Source organism: Puma concolor, chromosome B2 (genome assembly GCF_028749965.1).
Source record: "Puma concolor isolate L17-30 chromosome B2, mPumCon1.1.hap2, whole genome shotgun sequence".
In the NCBI taxonomy this organism is placed as follows: Eukaryota; Metazoa; Chordata; class Mammalia; order Carnivora; family Felidae; genus Puma; species Puma concolor.
The window spans coordinates 65,393,710-65,416,642 of NC_141671.1; positions in this window are offsets into that span (position 1 = coordinate 65,393,710).

A 22,933-nucleotide genomic window follows, 5' to 3' on the forward strand; every position below is an offset into this window, starting at 1 on the left:
GTAGTATTAACAGTAGTATGAAATATGAGTATCTTAACTCATTTTTGAGTCATGAAACATTTGCAAAATGCTTAGATCCCTGAAAAATAAATTGACGTGTCCTATATAACTGATTCAAGTACTAAGTGTAGAAATTCTGACTTGGAACATTGTGTCAAATAAAAGTCTCAGCCACGTTTATAAAACATTAAGACTTGGGGGATAGAAAACAAAACTACAGGGTGCCTGGGTAGCTCAGTTGGTTAAGCATCCAATTCTTGATTTCAACTTAGGTCATGATCTCATGGTTCATGACTTCAAGCTCCACATCGGGCTCTGCACTGACAGTGAGGAGCCTGCTTGGGATTCTCTCTCTCCTTCTCTTTGCCCTGATGGTCTCTCTCTCTCTCTTTCTCTCTGTCACTCAAAATAAATAAACTTAAAAAAATTTAAAAAGAGAAAGCAGTACTATAATTGTTTCAGAGGAAACTCACCATCTTTGAAGATAATTCTTTGAAACTAGAATTTAAATTTTCACACTAATAATTGAAAACAAGTCTATCCTATGAAAATAGAAAATAAGTATATGTAATTCCAAAGCCACAGGCTTGAAAATACATGCTAGGAAAAAAAGTTGTTTCTGTTTTATTACAGATTCTTAGGTTGGGTGTAATCAACATTTGTTTTATTGACACTTTTGCAATTTAATTGCCGCTATAGTCACTCTCCAAAGACTAAGCAATTGGCCCTCTGTATTATTAAAATAGCTAATCTACATCCCAGCTTTGTCATCCTTTCTTGCCAATATGCTTAATAACATTTCTCCCTAAAGGAGCATTTGCATACTCGTGGTATGTAAAATACGAGAATTGGCATATAGAGCTATAATTGAGGAAAAATATTACTTTGCCCCCCGTCTTTGGAAGGGCCCCATTTGAGTGTAACTTGTATTATTCTCTAGAATTATCCCCAATCACCCTCTGTGCCATCTGGAAAGCAGGAACTCCTGCTTTCCAATAGGTGCACTGATGAATGTAGGTTCTTGGAAATTATCAGAGTCTCAGATAATTAAAGGGAGTCTTCTCTCTGCCCCTTTGCTCATCTAAAAAGTAGAGCTTAGTTGTAAATTCTAGGACCCAAGGGGCTCCTTACAGCACTCACAGGCACATGCTACTAACCCCTATGTCCTACCAATGATGGGACAAAGTAGTCTCCTGGGTATAAAATGAGAAATCAGAGTTATGAGAGAATTCTGATCTTCTTTTAGGTTGTGAGCAATTAGGCCATCTACACATTTAAGGAGGCAAGAGATCTCAATTTATAACTGCAGAACTGGAGGGAAGCTTAAAGATTAAAGTCTAACTCCTTATATTAAACAAAGTAACTGAGGCTCCAAGACATCAGATGGCCTGCTCAAGGCCACAGAGAGGACATCTAGTGTTAGTGGCTTTTTTTTTTCCAGGTAATTATTTATATTTCCTATCTCGGAGACTTCACTGACAAGTTTCCATAAAGGAGGAAAAACATTCTATTATAAACCCATCAAAGCCAACCAACCAACTAACTAACCAACCAACCAACCAACTAACCAACCAACCAACCAACCAACTAACCTGCCTAGAGTTCCTTGTTTCTATGTGTGTGGGAACATAATATACGTGCCTCCATAGTCTCAGAGTGGCCATGTGGAGAAAGAAGGGGCTATACCTAAGAATTTATGTGTGTATCATCAGCACTGTATGGAGTATTGAATTTCCTCAGGAGTATTCATTATTCCTTGAGAATCAATTTTTGGGAAAATGAATAAAGTTTTACGCCATAAGAAGGCCAACGGGATTAAAACAAGCTCTGGTCTCTAGCTTGGAGAACCCTCTTCCAGGTTCTTCTTGCCCTGTTCGCCACACGTGTGAAAACCTGCCACAGATATGGAAGCTGACAACTGTAAATTACCCTTCCCCCTTCATTCGGAGCTCAGATCTTTGGAGAAACAGTCTCCTCTGAGTCCACCAGTGTTAAATAAATCTCTGATCCACCGAGATCTCCGAGTGCCTCTTGGTTTTTCTGCCAGAGTTCCAGCCTGGTTCTGTAACATATTTGTTCCCTGACTGGGAAACTCAACCATGCTGGCCCAATGTTGCCACCGGTTTGGGAGAATGGCGAGGGGGTGATGGAACAAGGAATCGCAAGGGAGTAGGCGCGCCCTGCCTGAATTTCGGCAGTCTCCAGTTCAGTCGCCTCAGGCCAGCCCTGCTCCACCGTTCCTGCTGGACTTGAGGAGACCTGGCAGGTGAGGACCTGGACCCGACATTGGAACCTGTAAGGCTGGGGCCCAATCTAGTCAGGCCCACTCAAGAGTGGAAGGGGGACCTGATCACTCCCCAGAGACCTCAGTAGTCTCACAGGTAGGAATTCTGTGGGAGGGAATGTAATAACCTCTGGTGTGTATGTGAGTGTGAATGTGAAATTTGGCCTAGCTTGCCTGCTGAGTTCGATTCTGTGGCTCCATGGGCAGGCACCCTTAAGGTCCCCAAAAGCCCATGGAGTCTGAGTGGGCCTGTCTGCGATTCTGTGGTGAATGGCACACAGTCCATGGTGGCATCGGAATAGTTTCCAATAGTAAGTCACAAAGCTGAGACCATGACAGCTAAGCATCACCTAAGTTCCTTCGGGACACAGCCAGATGGACATCTTACTGGTTACCTCATTACAGGGGGCACCCCTATCCCTCTGTCTGTCTTTGCAACTCCACCTCACAGGAACATTATGGGGTCGAGACAGAGCAAAGAAGGGTTTTTTGGGAGACTGTGGAATTAAGATAACCCCTGGCTCGTTAAGGACCTTATGTGAATTAGAATGGCCCACTTTTGGTGTAGGAGGACCCTCTGAGGGAAACTTGGATGTCCCAATTGTCCACTGCATCTGGCATGTTGTCTCCAGAGACCCAGGTTACCTTGATCAATTTCCATACATCAACTCCTGGCTTGAAATTGCCCAAAATCCTCCACCTTGGGTGCGATTCATCTATAGCAAGCAGAGTCAGGCAAAGGTTTTAGCTACCTTATCCGAAGACTCACCCAGGGAACCAAAGAAGCAACCCACTGCTCCCCTAGTGTTTACAGGAGACCCAGAGGAAGATCCCATCTTTCCGCCACCTTCTGACTCACCAGGCTCCCTCCCCTCTGCCCCTGAGCTTGAAACTCCTCCCCTGTCTGTCTCTCCTCTGACCCTGGATGCCGCCCATCTCTCCTCCCCTCCCAGACCCAGAGGACCCAGAGAAACCTCCTCGACAAGGACCAGTGACCAGATTGCGCCCTTGGCCAGGCACAGGCACTCTCCAGATGCTGGTCCACAACCGCTGTACAAAGAGGCTCTCCTCTGGGGATCAGAGCAGGGGCTGAGAAGCCCATGAATATGCCCAGCAGCAAGGGGATTCCCCCAGGGATTATTATGAGAGGCTATGCAAGGCTTACACCCTGTTTGCTCCAGAGGCACAAGAGAGCCATGACTAAAGGACAAGGAAGGTCTAGCCACCAAAGAGGGGGAGGCCCAGAACCTCCTTAGCAAGGGGTCAGTGAGACTACTGCAAGGAGAAAGGACATTAAAAGAATAAATGTCCCAACCAGGGAAAGTCCCAGAAACCCAGCCGATATCAGTAGGAATCTCGAGAAAGGGACCTTATTGGTCTGGCCGAGATAGAATCAGACTGAAGGGGACACTGAGTTGCTCCCTCTTCCTCTGCCTAATAGATGTGAGGGATTTCCCTCATTTCCCAGGTTAACAGCTATAATTGGAGCCAACTGTGGTTAGTCTACCTCGGGATGGGGACTTTAAGGAATGTTCCCAAGCAGTTGCTGCCACTCCATTTGTTTTGGGGAAATTCTGAGTCTTCACTGGCCTGATGTGGACTCCATATTTCCACTTTGGTGGAAAAAACATGGTGTCTGCTCCTCTGAGTTAAGGTTTTGAATTAGGTTTTCCTTCTCTGCCTTCTACTGGCACCTTGCCTCTTCTGCCTTCCCCTCCCTCTGCTGTTTCTGCACCAACTTGGGTGTGGTCTATATAATTGGTTCCTATACCCTCCTCAGTGCCTCAGGCACCATTGGCTCCTCCTCCCATCCTCAAGGTAAAGGAGTAAAGTGCACCCTCTTGGACATCTAGGTCTTTTCCAAATAGAATGAATTGCTAAAGCTTTGATTACTGAACATAGGTTTGTGTTTTTTAACTTCTTATTGCAGAGAAATTAAGGCTATTTGGACCTATTGGAAAACACGCTTTGTACTGTAGTTGGTTCATGAATTTGCCATCTAAAAAAATTCTAGTGTAAACACCTCTCAGTTGGTTACTAAGTCCTCAATTGGAGACTAAGGTTTCCTAACAGTTAAAATTCTGCCAAGTGTACTTAAGACTGGTGGAAATAAGGAAAGCAACCCTGTATGTAGGAAGGTAGGAGGTATATAGAGAGATATAAGGAATGGAAATACATTTTTGTTGAGAGTAGAAGAAAGTAATTTTGTCCTAAAGGAGACTGGTTATTTGGAGAGAAATGGCTTTGGGACAAAGTTTGAAGGCAAACTTTGGGACAAAGTTGGAAGGTTGTGGAGGGTTCATGAAGGGAAATCTTTGGAAAGGAATTTTATGTGTGCTCAGGAAGGACTAAGGTTGAGATGAATGGAATTTTAAAAGTACACTGTATAGGTTGAAATTCTGCTCTTCTCTCTCTCAAATGACGAAAGTTTTCTTGGACTGTTGATCTGCGCTTGATAAGACCATGCAAACAAATGTTTGTCTTTCAGGAAAACCAAAGTTTTAGGTTTCATCTTTATCAGGTCTTTGATTACTTAGTTAAAGCTTCTCAATGTTAAAGGAGCTAGGGTTTCATAACAACTATATAATGCTATACATTCACCTTTAGGATCATTTATTGCCACCTTGGCTGAATAAATACAGTTTTAAGATTTTTAATGATCTGTAATCCTTTTTAGGATGTACTTATAACTTCCTAAGCTTTTAACAAGCTTCCAGGATTTAAATGGTAAATGAAGTCTTTTTGACCAATTAGACCCTTTTATTTGGGATGCTAAGTTCCTTGGAAAAGCACTGTCGTACAATGGTAAACCTTAGGTTGTATTGCATAGGTAAATGCTGTAACTGTCCAAATTTATATGCAATTCCTAAAGTTTTAATGTTTTGGTATAAGGTAATCACTTAATATTCTGATTACCTGAAGTGTTATGTGTCACAGAAATAACCAAATTTCTTTGTCAATTGCATCATAGTGAACTCTCATCAGATCTTTAACAATGTCTATTTCTGAGATTTTGTCATTTATAATTGTTCTTATTCTCTCACAAAACGTGTTTCTTCTTCAAGGAGATTTGTCAAAAGGACTTTGGGGACAAATACGGGTATTCGACATCTCTAAGATTAATACTAAAATGGGTAAGAATTTCCAGAACTGCAAAGCTGCATTCAAATTGAACAAGAAATAGGAACATGGGATTAAATGAACTGAGGAAGATTATAGTTTTGTGATTCTTGTTGAAAATATTGCTGATTCTCTAATGTTTGCTCTTCCAGATTAAGAAAACTCTCTCTTGAGATATCTATGATATACAGAAATGTCATAAAGTATTCATTTGTAAATGCTTCAGTTTACAAATTTTCTCTGTATATAACTCCTCTGAAATTCAAAAACTCAGTGAGTATTCTTTCTTTTGTGGCAATTACAATTGTTTGCATAAATTCAATAAGAATCTGTTCGTCTTGTAACAGGTCACCATTGGAAATACTGGTTATTTTACCAAGACTTTGACTGGAATGTCATATTTGAGAGTGGCATTCATAGACTCAGATATGACCAGACAGCTTTAAGGAACTAAGGTTGGCTTTATGAAACATGGAGCCATAAAGCCCCTTGGGAAGGTTGGCCTGATACCTTGCTTACAGAGTTCCCAGCAGCCTCACCAGGTGAGTAAAGAAGGTTACTTCCTGGCAGGTGCAGGAACCTCAGGATATCTTGGGGACCTCATGAAGAGGAATTTGCCCAATTCTATAGGTATTGTAGGCCTGTCTGACAGCAAGTATTTGGCTTGGCTTCTGGCCTGGAGACGCTACTAAAAGTTCAACCCAAGATTCCTTATGAAAGGTTCCAGCAAAGCAAACTTTAAAAGATCCTCATGATCAATCACTATTCTTGCTGAGCTTATGTAAATAGTTAGGCCAGATTTGTTAAGACTGGATTTGTTCTACAAATGCATTGGTCTCAATTTGGCTATCTCTGGAGAGGGGGGATTTTTAGAGCAAAAAACTCTGTTTCAACAATGCACCATTATGGATGTTAAATTCTAGTTATGATTGCCTTTAAATGTTTGCTGTTTGCCTAAACTAGACAACTTGAGGTAAACTTCAGGAAATTGTCACAGTATTTCATGTATAGGCAATCTTCTGTGCTTGTTATTCTATGGGGATAATAATAAGACCCCATGGACGTATAATTATTTAAACAACTGGAAAATAGGATAGACCTCTAAATATGCAAACCGTATCTTCCCTAAACTTGATCTGACGGTTACCAGAAACCCGCCCCTTTCAAAGACTTGGAGGTGGACTTTACAGACATACAACCAAAATAGAGGGTTCAGTTTCAGGTATCACCCCATGGGTCCATTGCTCCAGAGCTGAGAAGGCCAACTCAGAGGAACCCTCAACCTGGCGAAGTGATCCAGATCCAGTCAACCTGCTTAAACTGACCCTCAAAAAGACACTGGTTCCTGAGATCTCCAGCCCTGCTCCAGCCACACCCTGGAAGCTGGGTGGCCTGTGCATGGCAGAAGCTTGAGGACTCAACATGTGGATTCCCAGGGGTTTGGATGCAATTCTGCCAGCCCTTGCCCCTCACTGGTGTCATGGCCCTGATCTTGCTTCTTGCTGTTAGGCTGATAGAGACTGCACCATAAAGCTGGACATGGAACGGAGGGCAGACTCCCTGGTAACCTGACAAAGCCAAATAAACTCCCTGGTAGCAGTGTTCCTCCAAAATAGGCAAGCCCTTGACCTCCTCACTTCAGAAAAAGGAGGGATTTGTATCTTTCTGGGGGAGGAATGTTGCTATTTCCTCCCTGACAATCAGGAATCGTCAGGACTAAGGTTAAGGAACTCAAGGAAGGAATTGAACGTAGACAACAGGAAAATATCAATTAATGGAGAGGATGGGATCTCACAGACTGGGCATTCTGGCTCCCTGCCCTGGCAGGGCTCCTCCTTTCCATAATTTTACTTGAGACCATCGGCCCCTGTATACTAAATACCCTGGTACGTTTTATTGAAAACACTGTTGCTCAGCAAACTGCAGCACATATCTTAGCCCTCCCTCTGAGGGTAACAACCCCTAGAGCTAAAAAGTGATGCCTAATAAAAGATCTTTATAAAGGCATCAAAGGGGGGAATGTTGGGAAAATGAATAAAGTTTTACACCATAAGAAAGCTGATGAGACTAAAACAAGCTCTGGTCTCTAGCTTGGAGATCCCTCTTCTGGGTTCCTCTTGCCCTGTTTGCCATGTGCGCAAAAACCTGCCACAGATACGGAAGCTGGCAACTATAAATTACCCTTCCCCCCTCATTCGGAGGTCAGATCTTTGGAGAAATGGTCTCCTCTGAGCCCACTGGTGTTAAATAAATCTCTGATCCACCAAGATCTCTGAGTGCTGCTTGGTTTTTCCGCCAGCGTTCCAGCCTGGTTCCGTAACACAATGAACAACATGTAGTTATAGATAGCCAGTGGAGTAAGTTTTCATATGATTTTGAGATCCTATTTTGCAACTTCTACTTACAGCTTTCATTCATGTATGTGTACTCCTAACATTGCTATAAAATTTTGCATTTCTACAGCTCAACAGGGTCTTATGTTAAAACTTATTATAACTAGGAATATAGAATTTTTAACAGAATAGTACTTACAGTAACTACAATAATAGTTGAATAAAATCAGTAAGAAATTTGAATCTGCACATTTTGAAGGTCAAAGTAACAGTTGGTGTTTAAGTCACCTATAATGCCATTGTCATAATGCTACTATTTGTCATTTTTGCACGTTTTGGGTTGTACCCAAAAACAAAATGAAACAAACCAAATTGTGTTTCTTCTGGGTATATTCTTTTCTGCCCATCCCTTGTACTTCAAATGATCACAAAATAACCAATCTGCTTTTCTTAGGCACTAGTTTTTTAAAGACATGTTAGTATCCCATAGAGGCACTATAGTGACAAAAACAATTTACCTCCCTTTTACATCAGTCTTCTTACATGAATTGTGAAACATTTTGTAAATGAGTTTAAATACTGGTACTTACTTTCCAAGTGGTACCCCTAAGCTGGCATCAGCCTATTTGTTCTGTAGCCTTAAGTTTCCCTAACTTTAAAGGTAAGACCAATAATAAATTTGGAAGAAAGCTATGCTCACCACTATACCACCAACACAAGACCAATAATAAATTTGAATAATAAAATGTCATTGAGGAACCCAGACTGATAAACAAGTAACTAATTAATTCCTAGCTTAAAATCATGCCCCTACCGTGAACAAATTGTGAATAAACAAACTGCATATGTACCTTGGCTTTCAAAAATCAGCTTTGATGAGTTGTTTTTTGGGAAAGCTATAATACTCTGACCATCTCTCAAACATTGCCTTTTTGGATTAAGGCTACATTCATGTGAAGTGTCTAAAGTTAGAAAGCCTTGAAATAGAGGTTTTTATAATGCACTACATATACAAGGGCCAAAAGCCACCTTAGCAAAACCATTCTGGTAAAAATAACTACCATAAACACTTTTTCGAATACCATTGCTTAGGCATTTTCATTATGGAAGTGTCTTGACTGATGCATAATTATAAATACTTCATTACTATTGTAAAGAAACCCTAGAGAGAAGGAAGATGCTTCTCTTTCTTTCTTTTTGTGTATAATTTTTTTCTATCACACAAGCCTGTATGGATTGAATAATTTAATCTGATATATTCTTGTTTCAGAGTGATTAATTTATGGAGAAATCAATAAATCCAAAATAGTCTGTCTTGAACAGCTGTCTGAGCATATGGAGGAATATGAGAGAACACTCTGCTGGTGGTTGAGGGGCTGAAGGGAAGAGGAACAGGAAAGAGACATAGTACCACTCTGGAAGGAATTTATATCTTGTTAATTCTTGTAGGAATTCTGGGACTCTCACTGCTACCCTCCGTTTCCCCCAAACAAACAATGCTTTAAACCCTCTTTCCTCTCTTCTTGAATTTCTATATTTACTAGATAAAGGTATTTTTTTACACCGTCGGTGTAAAAGCACATCACAATTTAATTTAAAGCTATGTAAGAGATAATTATTTAAGACTTAGAAGGCTTTGAATGCTGATTGCTCCGTTATCTTTGAAGTTTCTTTGTCTTAGTTTAAAGAGGAAATGTTGATTCATGGATTCAGGCTGTAGAGATGTCAATGCTGGGGGGTGAGGTGATGATATGCATAATGTGTTATTGTACATTTCCAGTTTCCTGGTGAAATTGACTGTGATATGGTTGAAATTCTTAGGGTGCTTAGAATCATTTAATTCAGTCAGTTCACAAGATGAAAACAAAAGTTGCTGCTGGGTGGGGAGGAAGTGATAAACCACACTTAGGGTCAAGAATCATGATGGAAGAAGGGCATGTGGGTGGCTCAGCTGGTTGAGCATCTGACTCTTGATTTCAGCTCACGTCATGATCTTATAGTTTGTGGGTTTCAGCCCCACGTCAGGCTATGCGCCGACAATGTGGAATCCGCTTGGGATTCTCTCTCTCTCCCTCTCTCTCTGCCCCTCCCCCACCCACTCTCATGTGCTCTTTCTCAAAATAAATAAATCAACTTAAAAAAAAGGAATCATGATAGAAGATACATTCACTTGTGAGGTTTGGGTTGATCTACACTTCTTGAAAATATTGACCACTAGCTATCAGAAAGTATAATAGTGAATCCGTTTCTCCCACTTTGGATCACAGTCTTTCTTATGACACTATATTGGGATAACTGGAACTTGAAAGGACTGAATTTCTATGTCTGGCTTATTGTATATATATTACATCTAAAATAATTGGTGAAATGTGCTACCATTCTTCGACTGAAAGGCTCTAAATATTTTATATATTCTACATTTGAAATGGAAGGACCCACATGAGTTCTCAGAAAACAAATCCTGGAACATTTCCAAAAAGTGATAATAACAACATTATGTGATCATTATAGTCATTTGTAAATATAAGTATGATAAATGCAACAGCTGCTTGAATGAACTTAGGACTGTTACATTTTAGTAATGAGGGAAATGGTTCATTGCAGCAGTTGGAATAATGTAAGCTCTGCTTGGCTGTGACCTGTTAATTGATCAGAAAATCTAAGCAGAGTAAATCTAAATAATATCTTCCTACACAGTAATTTAAAAACCACTTACTTGTTTCCCATACTGTCTCTGATTATTGATTTCAATATATAACAGGATGTGAGACCATTTAAATGACTTTCCATTAGGTATCATTAGCTGCATATAAGGTGCTAGGGTTCATCCAGAGACATTATTCTCTGGAGAGTATCTTGATGCCATAGCTGCTAGAGTGCACTTTCAAATGACATTCAGCCTTTTTTGCAACTTCTGTTTGTAACTTTATTCATATGAATGCATCATTATTCATTGTATTATTACAGCAATTTTGATATACTAGTTTGGCTGGAACTTTATTATAATTTGCATGTGATATATAACTTACAGAACATTGTAACAGTAAATATATTGTACACATTAAAACTAGTGGAAAGTATGAGTCAGAATTTTGTGTAATTTGAAAGGCCCAAGAAAAAACGGCCCCCATTTTGTTTTCATAGTCAGTCAGTAAGCTATATCAATGCTCATCCTGAACATTAGCACCTACAGTGCTAACAATTGCAGACACTGCTGAGAACAAAGACTATGAACGTGCACTCACCAATGAGAATGGGCAGGTGAAGTGTCTTCTAATTAAGCAACTAGATTCTTTTAGTCCCTCTGGGTCCAAAATGTGAAGTTGTCCTCAGTTTTGTGTCCTGAGGCAAGTGGATGGAAAGATGATGGATTAGTCATTATTCTGAATCATCTCTATTCCTGTACTTCTACTCTCCATTTAAAACATGAGCAGTGAGGGGCGCCTGGGTGGCGCAGTCGGTTAAGCGTCCGACTTCAACCAGGTCACGGATCTCACGGTCCGTGAGTTCGAGCCCCGCGTCGGGCTCTGGGCTGATGGCTCAGAGCCTGGAGCCTGTTTCCGATTCTGTGTCTCCCTCTCTCTCTGCCCCTCGCCCGTTCATGCTCTGTCTCTCTCTGTCCCAAAAATAAATAAACGTTGAAAAAAAAAAAAAAAAACAAAACATGAGCAGTGATGACTTCTCTAGATTGGAGAAAGTAATATTGCTTGAGGATAATTATGTGTTTTTACTTTAAATAGGATATCATGACCCCATATCGCATTGTTTTTTTTTACAGCAGTAAGTGAACACATGCTTCCATCACTGTGAAAACAGGGAGGGTGTATAGATAGATACCTTAATTAGAATCATATATTCCTTTAGTATTGAGTTTCTTTTGTTCTGTGCATGCCAACTCTTGGCTCTGGGTTGGCCTAAATCCTGTTGTTCACAGGAAGTGCTTCCTGTGGCTTCTGAAATGCAGGCTCTTGTCTGGTGCTCTACATGTACTATGATTTAATTCTCACAGCAATCTTATGAGGTATGTGTCATTGTGATCTTGTCAATATTGTAAATGAAAATTGATACATCAATTTAGGTCGCTCATCTTTTCATATTAAGAGCAATTTGTCTTTCTTTTTTTTTTTGTGAATTGCCTGCTCAGGTTCTTTCCTTTTTTATTCTGGGTTGAGGTTTTTCTTTTCAGTTTGTGGGAGTTCTTAATATGTTAAGAAGATTAGTTTTGTATGTTATGTTTGTGGCAAATATTTTCTCAATTTATTTATCTCTTGAGTTGGCTTCTTATTTTCTTTTGCTACGCAGATGTGCTTTTTTGGGGGGACTATGCAACAAAATATATCAATCTTTTATTGTATGGCACCAGGGACTTCCTTTAATGTAAAGTTAAAACATATGAAAAGACACCTGTGCAGAAGATGAATAAAAATCATAGATTTTAACCTGCTCCAATGTGCATTATATTTTCCCCAAAGAAATTGATTTCTGCACAGTGTGTGACTTAAAACTGCCAAGAAGGGTAATGCCCTCGGTCTTGGCTACAAAGTAGGATTTAAGCCTGTAGAGTTATAAAGCCAAAAGATATTTATCATGGATTTTTGGAAGGTGCTCCTCCCCTCCCTGGGAGCCATTCTGCATTATGGCTAAGCTTTCAGCCAAATGTTCATTTTGGGGAGCAAAAGATGTAGGAGAACAAAAATAGGCAGTTTAAAGAGGAATCCGCCAGCAGAAATTGAACCTTATTTTCTTTAACAAAAATCTTTGTTGAAAAACCAAGATTCCTCTCCAGATAGTAGTAATGATAACTATAAAAAGTGCTTTGCATATACTTAAAATGTAATCTTCATAACAACTTGATGAAGTAGATAACATTAGAATCTTTACTCTGCAGATAATATGAGACTTAGAAATATTCAGTAAACTTACCCAAGTTTACTCAGCTAGTAGTGAGAGACAAAGTTGAGAGTCTGACACAAATTTCATCTGATTTCAAAGAATAGGATCTTAAATACAGTCCTCTTTGGTCATAGAGAAGCTAGCTTAATTTTTCAAGGCCAAGTTGCCTTTAACCAGGTAATTTAGCTTTGAGGGAAAAGCATGACTATTTCTTTAAATACCAGTGACACCAAAATTTTCCAAGATTTGTTTCTTCATTAATCTTCAAATAGTAATAAAAAAAGGTGCTATTTGGGAATGCCAGCTGGTGCAGCCACTCTGGAAGACAGTATGGAGTTTCCTCAAAAAACTAAAAATAGAACTACCCTACGACCCAGCAATTGCACCACTAGGCATTTATCCACGGGATACAGCTGTGCTGGTTCGAAGGGACACATGCACCCCCATGTTTATAGCAGCACTATCAACAATAGCTAAAGTATGGAAAGAGCCCAAATGTCCTTCGATGGATGAATGGATAAAGAAAATGTGTATATATATACAATGGAGTATTACTCGGCAATCAAAAAGAATGAAATCTTGCCATTTGCAACTACGTGGATGGAACTGGAGGGTATTATGCTAAGTGAAATTAGTCAGTTAGAGAAAGACAAAAATCCTATTACTTCACTCATATGAGGACTTTAAGAGACAAAACAGATGAACATAAGGGAAGGGAAACAAAAAGAATATAAAAACAGGGAGGGGGACAAAACAGAAGAGACTCATAAATATGTAGAACAAACAGGGTTACTGGAGGGGTTGTGGGAGGGGGGATGGGCTAAATGGGTAAGGGGCAGTAAGGAATCTACTCCTGAAATCATTGTTGTACTATATGCTAACTAATTTGGCTGTAAATTTTAAAAAAATAAAAAAAAAAAGAAAAAAATTTTTAAAAAAGGTGCTATGGCAACATCATATTCAAGTTTGGGTTACTGTGAGCTGTGGGGAAAGCTACTGTTTTATTCATCTTTATGTTCCTAACATCTAGTGCAGTGCCTGGCATATATAGTCAATGATGCCTGCTGAATGAATGTGTGAATTAATACATTCTCTCCTCATTATCCTCTTACTTTTTTTTGTTTCTTTCATATCCTCCTACTTACATAATTGATTTGGTTTTTAATTTATTTTTTGACTAGCTAATACATTTACATGGTTCAAAATTTGAAAGACACAGGAAGAGTATGCAGTAGCTCCTTTGCTCCCCACAGCTATGTTCCATCTACCCAGCTCCCCCCTCCATAGGCAATCATATTATTGGTTTCTTATGTATTTATGCATAAATTTCAAGCATATTTAAGCGAAAATCAATATATATCCCTTTAACACAGTTTGATTCTTTTTAAAAAATGTTGTTTATTTATTTATTAGAGAGAGAAAGAGTGAGCAGGGGAGGGGCAGAGAGATCAAGAGAGAGAGAATCGCAAGCAGGCTTTGTGCTGTCAACACTGAGCCCAGATGCAGGGCTTGATCCCACAAACCATGTGATCATGACCTGAGCCAAAATCAAGAGTCCGATGCTTAACCGACTGAGCCACTGAAGTGCCCCACACCATCTGATTATTATTTTTTTAATTTTTTAAGTTTATTTATTTATTTTGAGAGAGAGAGAGCATGAGCAGGGGAGGGGCAGAGAGAGAGGGAAAGAAAGAGAATCCCAAACAGGCTCCACACTGTCAGCCAGAGCCCAATGTGGGGCTTGAACTCATGATCTGCGAGATCACGACCTGAGCCAAAACCAAGAGCCAAAGGCTTGACCCACCAAGCCACCCAGATGCCTCCACACTCTGATTCTTAAAAACACATATATTATAAAATATGTAAAGGCCTTTAAAAAATTTGAATCGTGTTTGAAAAGTAGAAAGAGAAAAAAAGATCTAATATCTAGATAATCCATTAGAAACATTTTGGAGTATTTTTTCATCTGTGGAATTGTTAGCTACCTTTAGTTACTCTGTTTCATGCTGCTTATTCCTAACTTTAAGTCTAACCCCTTGTTAACTAGGAATGGCTAAACAGCACATTCTGGTAAGGTTTCGGCTGGATTGCTTCTGATTCTGGCTGCTGCTGTAGAGGGGGCATCTTATGGTCACACGTAGGAGGTCACTATAAAATGGTGACTTCTAGGGACTGAAGGTTCTTGTTTTCTGACACAAACCACAGCAGGATAAGGACATGGAAGACACAGTTAAGTATTTTGCTGCAGGCACCTTGAGGGGGACTTTTGCAGAATTTATTCATATTTGCAGAGATTAAATCTGGAAGGATGAACAGAGATTTGAACAGTTGTATGCAGAGACTGAGAACACTGTATGGTTAGCCTGTCAGCTCTAATAAATGACAATTCTGAGTTTATGTGGAGGGGCATGTGTCAGTGGGGATATAAGCTGGTATGAAATGGAGAGATGATCAGTGGTGAACTTTGCACAATGACAGAAACTGAGCATACTGACCCAAATTGAATCTTTAGTTTTTTTGTTTGTTTTTTTTTAAACTAAGGGTTACTTCAAGCTAGGGGTTTTATTAGTGCTCTAATTGGAGGGACTGGTAATTTGCATCTACCCCCTGTATAAATATGTTGGGATAGTAGATGTGCACAGTGTGCGCGCGCGCACGCGCGTGTGTGTGTGTGTAAGCCCACACATCCAGAATTTTAGTACATTTGACATTTTCTATGGGTTCAACAAATTATCAGCCCATCCCTTATTTTTGTTTGGTTTGTTGTTTTTAAGATCAGGATTAAAAATATATTCATGTGTGGTTCAGAAATGTGTCTGGATCATGGGAATTTAAACACAATTGTGATTAACATGAGCCCAGCACAGACAGACCGGGTAAGCTGCAGTCCTTATAAATTGGTGTCTGAAGACAGTAGTGTTCTCTGGAAATGCCACAAACCGCACAGGCATTCTCCAAGGTTCTGTCTGGTAAAGCCTCTCTCTTGACTTTCAGCTTCAGTGAATTGAGACTAATATGTTCAGTGAAAAGAGCTAAGACATTCTTACTGTAAGTCAGAGTGTAGAAAATACCTCTGCAGTACATTCACAACATGAATGTTACAAAGTAATTTCGTCCACTCCCCCTAACCATTGCCCCAGCTTCTCTCAGTGCACTGCGGTGGTTGACTTATTCCTTTGTCTGCCACGTTAACCTATTAGCAATGTGGTGAAGGCTGGGACCCCAGGGCCTTAAAAAGTGTCTGGCACATAGTACATGTTCACGAAATATTTGTTGAGTAAATATTGAATACATTTGCATTTTCTAAAAAGGAAATAGGTACAGAGAAGATGAAGTATGAAATTGCTCTAGTGACCTCACATAAATGATAATCTTTCTCTAGTGACCTCACATAAATGATAATCTTTCTAGTACTCCCCTCACCACTCTTCACTATCTGTCCTTTGATCTTTTAAAATGAGATCCTTCCAGGGCTTCTGGTTTACTGTCTTGACTTACTTCAACCTGTTCTAATAATCTTTGGTAGATTAATATTTCTAAGGAACAGATGTAATCACATTACTATCCTGCATAAAAAGGTTTCCTTCATCATGCCACTCAGAGCCTCTGCAATATATCCCCCACTGTTTCTGCTTTCCTGCTCTCTGCAAAACTCGGATCCTGTGGTCCAGTTAGGCTGGGCTACCTCCCCATTTTCCAGGCAAGTATCACACCTTCCTGCATGCATACCTGTCGCTTCCTTCACTGTGCCTAGCGAAGTCCCATAGTGTCTGCCACATGAAATCCATCAACCCATTTGTGATGTCTGTCATCATCACTACCTCCTCCCCACCGCGTGTGATCTCTTCCTCCTCTGCCTTATGTTGCAGCTTCTTATACACTTACCTAGTTCTCCTCATTCTTGAATTACTGGAATCTAAGGACTGAGATTTGCTTATCTTCCATCGTCTACAACAGTGTTTTCCAAATTCCTAGAGATAAGAATAAATGTGGGGTTCTTGTTATCTGGAAATTCTGATTCAGTAAGTTTGGATTGGGCTTCAAGGACTTAAAAAAAAAGTGTTATGGATGATTCTTAATATCAGATAAGTTTGGGAAACTTCTCTAGAGCCCTGAGCAGAGTGCCTTTCACATATGAGTGCTCAGTAAATATCTGTTAAGTAAATTCAACTCCCCGTGTAAGAGGAGTAGGCAGTCCCATATATATAAGAAAACATTATCAGGTTTATACTTGACTTTGAACGCTCAGTAATATTGCAGGAGTAGTTTAATGAGACCCTTAAGGAAAATGATAATTTGAATGTGGGAACAATAATTAAATTTTGGACAAACATCTTTTTTTCTGTGTTGTATATGGGCACAATCATACAAAACTGAGTAGGTACAAAGCATCTTATTTAAAATTTCATTCAGAAATGTTCAAATAAAGTTGCTTATTTCCTTGTAAGATTAATAGCAACAATGGAAATAATTAAACTGCTCATTTTCTAAAGGGAATCTTGGGCTCTCATTTATTAGCCCATGGTATACCTAATCACTCCACCTCCTTAAAATATGTAGCTTAAGAAGCAGAAGCAATTTACCACCCAGAATATCACTTCATGGTATGTGGGGAAAGAATTGAAGACAAGTTTAGAAAGAAGACACCCTGAACACATTGCCATTTAATTTTGATATATTAGATTTTCCTCTTCCTTCTTTTGTACATCCACTTGACCTTTTTTTCCCTGTTAGATATCTTTTCCTTATAGCAGGAGTCTTCACACTGTCTTCTGTTGTTGTGTGCTTTGATTTCTACTTGCCCCTACCAACTGCCCAACCTTCTCCCTATAATTGAAATTATTGTGAGAGGGACTCTGATAGGTCCATCTAATCTCCATTTTCTTGTTTTGTTGATTTAGGAAGAACTTTCATACCAGTCTTCTTTCTAGGTGATTGGGAGACTTACAGACTATTTGCCCTTTCCTTAGCATTTTTGTGGCCCAAACATCTTCGTGAAGGCACCAAGTCATATGATTTAGAATGTAGCGCTACATATGTGTGCAATTACCAAGGGCCATTGTTCTTAACAAGAGCCATTTGGTGGTGGCGGTTGGGGGGGGTACAATTAGAAGGCATGGAGGTGGGGAGAACTCTGAGGCTTGGTTATTCTGGGATGATGATCAACTATATTTCATTCCTTCTTAGTTATAAATAATAATTTAAAGGGCATTTTCTTGGCAAATACATTTCTCTATTATTGTAGTATATATACACATATAAATTTTTTCCTAAAGACACATACATCCTTAAAGTACTTATAATCATTATCTAAAAATGATGTTAAGTAAGTAATAATATTACCAACCCCATGGGTACCTAGACATAAGTAGGGCAGACATCCATGAAATGTTCTGGATTTTACTGTTGCCTTTCTCTTCCTTATCCCTTCCTGACCTTTCCCTATGACTTGCAGGACCCTCTCACATTAATGTTTGCAAATTCAAGGGAGAATAATTAGTGGAATGTCAACAAGTGCATTTGAGCTAAATGCTTCAAAGACAGGAGACAGCGACAGTTATGTGAGAGGGAGGGGAGAAGCGTGGAGCTAATGTTGTTTGACAACAGCAGCTGGACCATGCTGCGGAAGGGATCGTGTCTACCGCCAGCCACCATCTTCTGGAAATCTGGTTGTACCTGGTCCAAACCCAATTCTGCAGACATTGTGAGGCCCATGGTTTTGGCTTAGTTCTTTTAATTCTCTCTAGGCCTCTTCCCTTCTATAGGGTCCACACGTGCTGCCTTAGTCTTGGCCACACTAGCTTGGGTGCAAAGCCCAGTCCTGTTTCAGTTATTTGTTTTTTAAAATTCTCTGATTTCAAACATTGCACAGATTTTAGTAACTCTCCTGAGAAAGAGAGAATTTAGTTTGCAAGGAGGGGTTTAATTAGGGAGTGCTCAGCCTCCCACCATCTCCTTGGTTCTCCCTTTCCCCCTCCTCTTTGGTGAAACTGGAAAAAAAACTTTTTTTTCTTCCCCATCACACATGTTCTTTGCACATTCCAGCTCCCTTAAGGGGTATGTCAATATGTCTCCCTGTGAGCTAGGGATGGTTTTACCTTAGAACTGGGATTTGAAATCAGCTTCAACCTTCAGGGATTAGTCAAAGTATTCCTTTCCTCCTAAGGCATTCTAACTTGATATTAAATGATGTTATGAGCAAATGTTTAAGAAGGATGAGGCAGCAGCACAGGGGATGAGACCCTGTAAAAGGATATTGAAGTTAGAGTAAAATGAGCACTGAAAAATGTTAAGAATCAGTGACTCAAACTATTCAATAAAATATATAGATATAAAGAAGTTTGATATTAAGGATATGGGGAGGAAGGGGTGTGTTTTTCATTTTATTAGCCTCTCAGCTAATTCCACAGACTAACTTTGCTCCTTCTCATCTTCTCAGTCTTCTCTGAACCTATCCTCTCAGCAACTTCTTAAAACTGGGAGGCTATCTGCCTAGGCAACAATCTAAATTTGAGAAATCAAATAATTTTCTATATTGTAATATAGGTAAAGTTTTAATCTTTTTAAGATGATAGTGAGTAACTAGGAACTTTGAAATGGTGCACAATTCAGGCATTAAAGAAGACTTGTTCTAGAAATATAAGTTGAACAGAACCGGTAACAGATGGCTCAGCATCAGTGGAAGGTATTAAATGCATCTTTAATTGGTATTAAATACCTCCCTCTCCTGCAGGGAGCAGAGGAGAAAAGAGATTCACAAACACTGAAATGACTTGATTGTCTGAGCACAGCCATGTGCCTTTTCGTTGATCAAGATGGCATATGTTTTTCTCATCATTAAATGCCCACCAAATCGTGTTGAAGCCTGAAAGAAGCTTATAAACCCAAACCAGGGAATGTGTAGGAATTACAGGTGGGTGGAGAAACCAACTTGGTCTTCTGGTCCTCGCACTGTCACAGATGGTGTGACCTTTGGTAAAACGGTGAGCCGGTCTCTGATACTCTAGGCTTTTCATCTACAAGTTGGTAAAATCCCTGCTTATCCCTCTCAGGGGGCCAGTGAGCACTGGGGGTGGTCAAATACTATGGGCTCTTTAGTTTACAAAACTTTTCTCTTAAAATATGGCCATCATGGATAATCAAACTTCTGAAAAGCTGTTATATAAAAGGCAAATTCAGTAGCCCAAGCAGGTGAACTCTGTGTTGCTTCAAGTTAATGTAAAATGATGTTTTAGTCATAGATGTTCAAAATGACTTTATGGTCACATATTTGAGATCAAACAGAAACGTTTTAGAAATAAAATGAGCTAGATTTTCAGAGGTTGGTGAATGTTACAACTTTTCTCTTTATTTTATTTTTTAATTATTTCCTTACTCAACTTTTCCTTTTCAGTATTTTTTCCCTGGCTGCCGGCCCTCAAGATCTCCTTTTTAGCTTTTTATTTTTTACTTTATTTTTTATTAAAAAAAAATTTTTTTTTCAACGTTTATTTATTTTTGGGACAGAGAGAGACAGAGCATGAACGGGGGAGGGGCAGAGAGAGGGAGACACAGAATCGGAAACAGGCTCCAGGCTCTGAGCCGTCAGCCCAGAGCCTGACGCGGGGCTCGAACTCCCGGACCGCGAGATCGTGACCTGGCTGAAGTCGGACGCCCAACTGACTGCGCCACCCAGGCGCCCCAGTACTTTATTTTTTATTTAAATTCAAGTTAGTTAGCATACAGTGTAGTATTGGTTTCAGGAGTAGAATTCAGTGATTCATCACTTACATATGACACCCGGTGCTCATCACAAGTGCCCTCCTTAATGCCCATCACCCATTTAGCCCATCCCCCTGCCCATCTCCCCTTTAGCAACCCCCAGTTTATTCTCTGTATTTAAGAGTCTCTTATGGTTTGCCTCCCTCTCTGTTTTTCTCTTATTTTTCCTTCCTTCCCCTATGTTCATCTGTTGTGTTTCTTAAATGCCACATATGAGTGAAATCATATATTTGTCTTTCTCTGACTTATTTCATTTAGCATATTACACTCTAGTTCCATCCACATTGTTGCAAATGGCAAGATTTCATTCTTTTGGATTGCTGAGTAATATTCCATTGTATGTATATATCATATCTTCTTTATTCACTCATCAGTCACTTTGGAGAATAGTATGGAGTTTCCCTAAAAAAATAAAAAATAAAACTACCCTACCACCCAGCAATTACACTACTAGGTATTTATCCAAAGGATAGAAAAATGCTGATTTGAAGGGGCAAGTGTACCCCAATGTTTATAGCAGAGCTATCAACAATAGCCAAATTATGGGAAGAGTCCTTTTTTACCTTTTTAAAAGAAGTGGGAGCAATTGACAATGGGGGCTATAGATCAAATGGTTAGAAAGGAACTAGGATTGTTTCTTCTTGCCTTGGTAAAATCACAATCTCAGATAAAATATATTGAGTCACTGTAATAATTACAGTGTTTTTTAAAAATCTAGTCCTCTGATTATCTGAATAAAACCAGAAAAAAAATCTCATAGATGTTTTTAGGTAAGAAATTCTCAGCAGAGACATTTCATTTAAGTATAATTAACAATAATTGGGAGAAAAGTAAATGGTAAGAATGATTAATTTATTCTCATTGTATTTCAGTTTTTCTAAGACGGTTACTGAGCAAGAACTGTGCAATTTGCTTTTATTAAAAAAGAATGGACATAATCTACCTTTTGTCATTTAAAGCTGTGCTTGATAGTGTATCTGGAAATGAACAGTATGTCACTGACCAGATGCTGGCAGCAAAATAGCATTTCTACAAGTCTGCAAATATTAAACCACAGACTAGAAAATGATCTTGAAATTCTAGGGTTATTATTTCTCATAAAAATTATGAAAAGGAATTACATTAGCATCTTATTTAAATGCAAACCAAAGAGTTTAGTAACACCTGCCAAGACACAGGATTACAAAGGGAAGCATTTTCACTTACGGGCTTATTATTTTGTTCTGTAGACCCAATCTTGGGTGGCTCTTCAACACTATTCATTCAGAGACATTCTTTCAAAAAATCAAGCAAAACTGGAGGTACATAGGATAGTCTATAAGAACTGCTCAGAAACATTTAAATAATATCACTTTATTAGGTCCCACCAGAAGATAATGAAATGTTTTCACCAAAATAGAAACACTTGGGCTCTGACCCAAGTTTGGTCCTTCATTATATCATGCTTTTTAATGAGGGTAATACATGTTCTCAGAGCCCTTCAGTTCCTATATAAGTATACACAAAGAATAAACTGTCAAATTATGGAGCAGCAGATGATGCAGAGTATAAAAATATCTGAACACCATCATTAAGCAAAAGATGCTATATATTTAAGTGAATATACCATGTATTTATTAGGTGTATTATGTTTAGCTTCCAGTTCTTAAAGAGCTGGCTGGGCTTTAAGTAGGGCTTAATATAGTAACAGTTAGACATGGAACTTAGGACATTTGGGGGCCATTATTATTTTTTTGATAACGATTTTCACTGAAGTTTAAAATACATATGCTTAAATATAAGCAAGATTCCTCATGAACTAAATACACCAGGAGCATACTATCTCATATGGAAGATAATAATTTTACATGCCACACTCTTTCCTATGACTTCAAGAAATACTAGGAAAATTCTTGGCTATTTCCTCAACTCATTTGTAAGGAACACGTGTATCCTAGTTAGGTGGGGTCCCACCTGATACAATAGCTATTTAAAATTTGTGTTTCTATGATAGTTGATTGAGAAGATACAGGTTAAGTGTGCTTTATGTTTAAGGGTGAAATTTTCAGAATCATTGACAGTGGATAATAATAGAATACAAAAGCTTGAAGAAGGTTTAGGTATTATCTAGGGCAACACTCCTCTCCCCTCTTTCTCCTCCTCACACACACTTTATTACACATTTTTTTTTCCAGATGAGCACACTGACACTCCCAGGGATTAAAGGGATTAAGTGATTTTATCAAGATTACGGAGGTTGTCAGAAGTAGTGCTGAAACTAGTACCAAGGTCTTCTCATTTTGAGGCCAAGCCCTTTCCTTACGACTCTCTGTTCCAGTAATGCAGCTCACAGCATACACAGGAGCACTTCTCGGCAGGGTTTTTGCACGAATCGCACATGCTCATTTATGCTATTCCCCAGAGCGTGCAAAGCCATTTCCAGAGATGTTGCATTTCCTTTTTTCATGGAGTGTAGTTCAGATATTAGAAGTCATGTGGGATCATCATAGGAATTACTCGGCTGCGTGGTCCTCTAGCGCTTTACTTTTCTTCCCTCCTTAAG